The 7,500-nt window shown below is 41.6% G+C and overlaps 1 protein-coding gene and 1 long non-coding RNA gene across 3 annotated transcripts in view; one reads left to right on the top strand and one right to left on the bottom strand.

The window, feature by feature from the left end:
- Positions 1-7,500, top strand: part of LOC135089811 (carbonic anhydrase-related protein 10-like) — a 137,110-nt gene that overhangs the window by 994 nt on the left and 128,616 nt on the right. The gene's annotated exons all lie outside the window — the stretch shown is intronic.
- LOC135089815 (uncharacterized) overlaps positions 1-7,500 on the bottom strand; it is a 220,403-nt gene that overhangs the window by 93,853 nt on the left and 119,050 nt on the right. The window contains exon 5 of the long non-coding RNA XR_010261653.1: positions 5,791-5,966. This is a non-coding gene — a long non-coding RNA (uncharacterized LOC135089815). The remainder of the gene's footprint in view (positions 1-5,790; positions 5,967-7,500) is intronic.

Here is a 7,500-nt window from a genome sequence, read left to right as displayed (position 1 = left end):
CTCTTCATTCCACTTACAAGACTAAATTAACATATACTCTTACATCACCTTTCGCACAAAACACCGCTTGCTTCAGACAGAATCAGAAGGCAATGAGGCACACTTTTGATACTATACGATCTCTATGACTGACATTTAAGGGCGCGCACTGTCGTACCCGGCGCCGCGGTAGGGAGAGGGGAGCGCAGCCAAGGTAGATGAGCTGCCGGAAGGAAGCTGTGCAGGGGAGGGAGACGTGATGCTGAAAGAATAATTGTTCATACTGTTGGAGGGCGGGAGGGAGGGAGGGAAGGAAGGAAGGAAGGAAGGAAGGAGGGCACGGGGAAGTTAATCATTTTACTGCTATGGTCGTCCTTCATGAACATTTCGAGCTGTGTAAATAATTATTGTTTGCATGGACATTACGGAGAGAGAGAGAGAGAGAGAGAGAGAGAGAGAGAGAGAGAGAGAGAGAGAGAGAGAGAGAGAGAGAGAGAGAGAGAGAGAGAGAGAGAGAGAGAGAGAGAGAGAGAGAGAGAGCTAATTTTGTCTTTCTAGACTAAAGAACTCTAACAAAATGCAGTAAAAAATTAAGTACCTAAAAAAAGTTTCATAGGGTTATGGGAAAAAAATTGTCTTGCACTGAAAATAAAAGTTATTTCAAGGCACACACTAGTAACCGTATTTTTTTTGTGTTAACACGCTCGGACAAAGCAGAGTATAATGATTTCCTCCAAGAATACAATGACGAGTTGAGGCGTGGCACGTACAGTGGTGGACAAAACACAAAAGCGGGCTAAGTCGAGTAACCTGCACCTACTTCTACTGTTTTGGGCCTTTTCTCAATCTGAAATCCTCTTATCTGCCGAGTCTCCCAACAAAATCTAAGACATGACAGATTCCCAACAGCTCAGGGGGAGTAAAGACGGAAGGCAAAGCGCTAAACATTGGAAGTGAGTACGACATGTTCATCGACTTCTGTGCGCGACTGTACAAAGGCGCGCTCTGATGCTTTGTTAATGTAGCGTTACGTGGCGAGAAGCTGAGTGGCGACAATGAGGGATTAACTCTCTAAGTGCCATGACTTCACTTTAACCTCAATCAGGATACCATTTGGGAGACTATGTGATATTTGTCTTAATCAGCTTGTTACAAATAAACCCTAGTTATTCATCCTTTGCAATTAAATCTGTAGTTATCTTTAGTTCCCCTTTTACGAACAAGAACTTATGATTTTTTACTAACATTACAAATTGATCAAGTACTGAACGGATGTGTGGCGCCGCAGTATGGAGTCACATGTTAAACGGTGCGATGTGATGTGGTGTGATGCGGTACATTGCGATATGCCGTGATGTGCTGCTGTATGGTGAGGTGTGGTGGAGAACAATAGCGAAGAGTATGGTATGATGAAGTGTACAGTGAAATATGGTGGAAGACAGCTTGGTGTTTAAAAGTGTAATGCAACCCATAACAGTGTGGTGTGGTGATGTGGTATAGTGCACTGTGATGCCCTGTGGTGGTGCTGTGGTGTGTGGTGCTAGACTCTGGCGATATGGTAGCTGGGCGTGGATGTTGCTCCAGAGAGAGAGAGAGAGAGAGAGAGAGAGAGAGAGAGAGAGAGAGAGAGAGAGAGAGAGAGAGAGAGAGAGAGAGAGAGAGAGAGAGAGACGACTGAAGTGGAAAATCCATTATAATCACCAAGAACCACTACATAATTTATAATTCCCCACAAATCATCAGCTTCCACAAACAAATAAGCCGATAAATCGTAATGTTTTCCACCAATCATAAACTTCCACTTGAAAAATTGAAAAATGTGAAATAAAAAGAAAAAAAATTGAAATCTTCCAAATAAGTTTCTAAACTCTCTCTCTCTCTCTCTCTCTCTCTCTCTCTCTCTCTCTCTCTCTCTCTCTCTCTCTCTCTCTCTCTCTCTCTCTCTTGCTCTAACACAAACCACTTCCAATCTTTATTCAGTACTTTATGCCCCGAAATAAAACTAAAAACTAAAAAAAGGAAAAAAAGGTTCAAAAAATATATAAAAGTGTTTCGATGTGCAGCGGGCCTGTCCCTCTTAAACAAAGGTAAGGGACGTGACACCAATTATTGATGAGGGGAGGGAACGTTAGCCAGGTACTACAGGTGACCAGCAGCGAAAATTAGAGGGAAAAAAGGAAAACGGGACACGGTGCAGGAAATCCCCAACGGAAAATGGACAAGTAGAAAAAAGGAAAACGAGACACAGTGCAGGAAATCCCCAACGGGAAATAGGAAAAAGGAAAAAAGGAAAAAAAAAAAGGTGGATGGAGGTAATCGAAGAAGAGGAGGAGGTGGTGGAGGAGGAGTAGGAGGAGAAAGGGGCCAATGGAAAACAAAATAGTAGGAAAGGGCAATGTCCAGTGAGAAATTGAGGTCAAGAGAATTGGGGAGAAAGATTTTTTTGAAGGGGGGAGGTGAGTGGTGGGGAGGGGATGGATGGGAAGCGCGCTGGCTGCTGTAAGGGAGGGGGAAAGATGGGAAACAGCTGCAAGGGAGGGAAGGGCGAGGGAAGCGAATGGAAAGGGAGGGAAAGGCAACAAAGCGAACAAGGACGCATGCTGCTTTCTTGAAACGCTACTGAATTCTTGACGGCTAAAATAACCAAGAGTTTCCTTCATCTCGTGTGTGTGTGTGTGTGTGTGTGTGTGTGTGTGTGTGTGTGTGTGTGTGTGTGTGTGTGTGTGTGTGTGTGTGTGTGTGTTTGAGTTTCTACCACTCCGTCTTGGCCTCAACTCCTCCAGACATGCCCCGCCCCCCTCTGTCGCCTGTCTTTTTAATCCTCTGACAGGAAGCATGAAGGATAATCTCGGTACGCAACGCTGCCGCCAGAAGAAGCAATGAACTCCCTGTAGCGTGTCGTGGCTGTGGTTTTATTTCGTTCAGTAAAGTCTCGTAAAGTTTAAGGAATATTCTATATCTAATTTTCTACATTTCCAGTCTTTTTTTTTATTTTTTATTTCGGAGTCTCATCATCTCAGTAAAGAGTTATTTTTCATTTACCTCTACATTCACTTCTTAATCAAATTTCCTAAATCTGAAAATAATTATTTTCCAGCTACTGCTACATTTCTGATACCTTAATCAAATTCCCACATTCCCTGTAAAGGTTTTCTTTGCCGTGTAATTTTTCTTCATTCCAAGTTTCTTAATAAAGTTCACTTCTGACAAAAGCATGTTTTCGCATCTAGCTCTTCTACGTACATTACCAATCATTCTCCAATGAGGCCTAGACCTATATATAGACATTCAGTTCCGCTGCCTGTCATAAGGCCGCTTCGGGAGGTGTTGGTGTCTCGTTCACTGGCCTCGTTACGAAAGAAAGTCGAATATATATATAACAACGGAACAGAGTGGAAATAAGCCGCCGAGACCATTCATTAATTGCACGACGTGTGACGCGAGGCTTTCAGGATATGAGAACACTCAGATATAGGTGGATATTGAAAAGCGACTTACTGGTGCCCTGGAGCAGTGACAGAGGTGGCGGGTGTTCATCGGTGAGATATCACACTTTCGCTGTCGTGTGTGTTTATTGAGCAAGTATTCATGTTCTGTGTTTTTTTTTCAACTTTGATGTTAATTTACCAATCTAATGATTGAGAGAGGTTTCACTGTTTGTTTTTATTTTATCTTCTTTGCAATTTTCGTTTCTATTCAGGTTATTGTTTTACTTATGAAGCATGAATCCCATCTTTGTTTTGTGTGTGTGTGTGTGTGTGTGTGTGTGTGTGTGTGTGTGTGTGTGTGTGTGTGTGTGTGTGTGTGTGTGTGTGTGTGTGTGTGTGTGTGTGTGTGTGTGTGTGTGTGTGTGTGTGTGTGACTTTCAACTTCAATACTAATTACTTATTCCATTTGGTTATTGGCAGAGATTTCATAGCTTCCCTTTCTTTGTATCTCGCTCTCGCATTTCGTTTGTGGTCATATCATAATTGTTGTAACAGACAGATAGTTATTCGAAATTTCTCCATGGTACGCGTACTGTGTCACACCTGCATCCATTCCATCATTTACCTATTCTCTGAAATTCATAATTTCGCTGAAATAGTCCATCAGAATAACTTCCATAAAGAGATTTTACAGTATTTCATCTCACCCATTTCAGTGGAACTCTTTGGTTGTTTCTGTCTTCCCCTCCTGTGACTTGCTTCAAGAAAGAAATATTGAGACACCTCTGCAACTAACTTGACCAATATTCTTTTACACTTTCCGGATGAACTTTTTTTTTTAAGTGGCAAATGAGCGGACTTATTCTGCTTTAATGCATCTTTATGCCAGTTGCCTTCAAACGCTAGAAAAAAAAAATCTGAAGGTATGTAAGAAGCTCTTAACGTCTTACCTTCCTGTTATTTCACAGGGAACCAGAGAGATAACATGCTGTCAACATGCTGTGGAAAAAAAAAAAAAAAAATATATATATATATATATATATATATATATATATATATATATATATATATATATATATATATATATATATATATATATATATATATATATATATATATATATATATATATATATATATATATATATATATATATATATATATATATATATATATATATATATATAAACCTTTTTTTAATAACGCTTTGACATTACAAAAGCCTGATTACTTCTTCGCAAATAATGTTTCATGGTAAGATATTTTCATCTTTCCCTCATCTTCTTATGACTTTAACTCTTTCAGTACAGAAACATTAATTCGGAAATAAGTCTTGCATATTTCTAACATCCAATTGCGTTTGGACCAACACGCAACAGATATTTTACTTGTTTGCAAATATTCTGCAAATGTTCTCTGACTGCCTCATCTGCCTCATCTTTCTTATAGGGAAATTCTATTAACTATAAGGAAATTATCTTCCTGCGATTTAGATTCCATCAAAAGCACATCAAAACATCTCAAAACTTCAGATCATTCTACCATGTCTGGAACTTACTGTCCGGTGTTATGGATATTGAGAATAACATTTTTTTCTTTGTTTTTTTACAACTTTGTTTTTATGGTTTTCAAGTCTTTTCAATTATTTTTTTTTTATTCACAAAGAAAGGCAACAAGAACATATTGAATCCTTTAACTATGACTTAATAAAGGATGCATTTTGAACAATCTAATCCCGAAAACTCAGGAAAGCCCTCCCCTTCGTCCGTAATGAGCTTCTGAGAGCTTTACAGTCCTTAGTATATTTCAAGTGTCTTCTTTCACCCGGATACAACCGTACACAAAAACATCGTCCCTTCCTGACTCCACACCAATCAGCTTCGAGTTTTACCTGTACCAAAACTCCATCTCATACATTGATTTTTTTTTCTTTTTGTGTGACAACCTTGTACCAAGTCCAAAACACACTCACGTCATTCAGTATGCTGGTCGCTTACACGGGTGTGGCGCAACCAAGAGTAGAGGACACGGACCGGGCAAACTATATTTATCCACCATTCTCAGGCAGGGAATAAGTTTTTGTTTTTATCTCTCTCTCTCTCTCTCTCTCTCTCTCTCTCTCTCTCTCTCTCTCTCTCTCTCTCTCTCTCTCTCTCTCTCTCTCCGACTGTCCACCTTGCCTGTAAGATTCTATATGTGTTTCGTAAATAATTCAACGAGAGGAGATCGCGGATCGCGAAACACCCACTATTTAGCTGAGCGACAACACAGACGAGAGTGAGGATGAGGTTCCCGTCCCCTGAGCAACAAGGAATAAGTGGCCCGGGCGCGTCATGAATCAAGAGGTACTTAAAATACAAATCACATTAAAAAATCTCACTTACCCTTCATGTGAAAAGAGAGACGACGATGAATGCCATGGTGATGGGGGCACAGAGGTCGGGCTGAATGATGGTAATGATGACGGCGCTCAGTGTGGGGTCACATTAAGAGCTGTGTGAGGCTTCAACTTACCGTGACCACAAAACAACGTGTGTCCACCCTCTCTTGTTATCAGTGACTGTAACAAAAGAAAAGAAACAACGTTACTGGGTGAGAGACCAAGAAAAACATTACAGGTGTGCTCTGCTAAGCTCACTGCGTAATGTTAAAAGTAAAGGAAAAAAAAAGGAAATGGGCGCCTCGTTCCCATCACTAATGACATTGACCTTTACCATCCGAATGAAATTGGTCTCAATCATCCCCTGAAGACGGCATGAGGAAAGTTTCCAGGAAGAAAGAAAGAAATAAGTGCGTTTCTGTGTCTCCGAATTTGAAGGGAAGAGTTTCAGGTAGAGACCGTTTCTGTGTGTGTGTGTGTGTGTGTGTGTGTGTGTGTGTGTGTGTGTGTGTGTGTGTGTGTGTGTGTGTGTGTGTGTGTGTGTGTGTGTGTGTGTGTGTGTTTCATAAGTCCAGTGACAATATTGCTCAGCAGCTTTGATGAATAAGATTTACAAGTTTACTGGTGCCACAGAGTCCGTCATAAATCTCACTCGCCCATATGCTATGGACGTGCGTACATTTTCGTGTGTGTGTGTGTGTGTGTGTGTGTGTGTGTGTGTGTGTGTGTGTGTGTGTGTGTGTGTGTGTGTGTGTGTGTGTGTGTGTGTGTGTGTGTGTGTGTGTGTGTGTGTGTGTGTGTGTGTGATATGAAATTTTCAACATTATTTACGAGATTAAATGAAAACAGAAATACAAATCCTCCTCCACTTTAAAAAATTTCAGCCGCGCTCAGGGAAGTGAAGTCCAGTAAAAGTGACGGATTTTCACGACAGCTTGTCATCACTGAAACAGCCAACAATGCTGGCATCAAGGAATGTCTGCAGTGCTGTAGGATCGCTGCAAGGCGTAGTGGCAACACTGTACTGCCGCCAGCTACATGTACTATTGCATATAACCGAACTGCCACACTCAGCTCGGTCCACATGAACCATGGTGATCATCAGAGTCTGAGAAGTAAGGTGTGTGCGTCCAGTGTCCTGTCACTTGTTCACCTTCCCTGCTTCCTCTTACGTTAAACCTTTTGCATAATTTGTCATTGTTTCAAAACAGGAGGCTTTACACTCGTGTGTAGCGCCTGACTGGAGGCTCATCACCACCAAGCAATTCAGAGGAGGAGGTGAGCATCCAGCAAAGCAACAAAGACAACGTAGTTACCGATTAGCTACTGTGAGCGGGAGGCGAACTCTCGATCCCTGGACTCAAGCGGCGCGTACTCCACCACTGAGCCGGCACGCCCACCACGCGACTGAGAGAGAAAATCAAGAAAAGTCGCATTCACCCGATGGTTCGCCTTTAGTAGTAAGAGACCGAAGTTGAGCTATTCACCCAACCAGGCGTTGGTCTCCTTGCCCACAGAACAATCAGTATCCATGTGGCGGACCAGCCATCGCCCTGCTGCTGCTGGTGCTACTGCTACGTACCGCTTTGCTTTTTTTTTTTTTTTTAGCTTTTAGAGGAGGCGTAATTGTAGCCACGAATAATCCGGCATTACATAGCAATTCACATCTGATTCAATACAGCATTACCATTAGAGATTATTTTTACGCGTGATA

This window comes from Scylla paramamosain, chromosome 3, assembly GCF_035594125.1.
Source record: "Scylla paramamosain isolate STU-SP2022 chromosome 3, ASM3559412v1, whole genome shotgun sequence".
NCBI lineage: Eukaryota > Metazoa > Arthropoda > Malacostraca > Decapoda > Portunidae > Scylla > Scylla paramamosain.
This window is presented reverse-complemented; position numbering and strand designations above follow the sequence as displayed.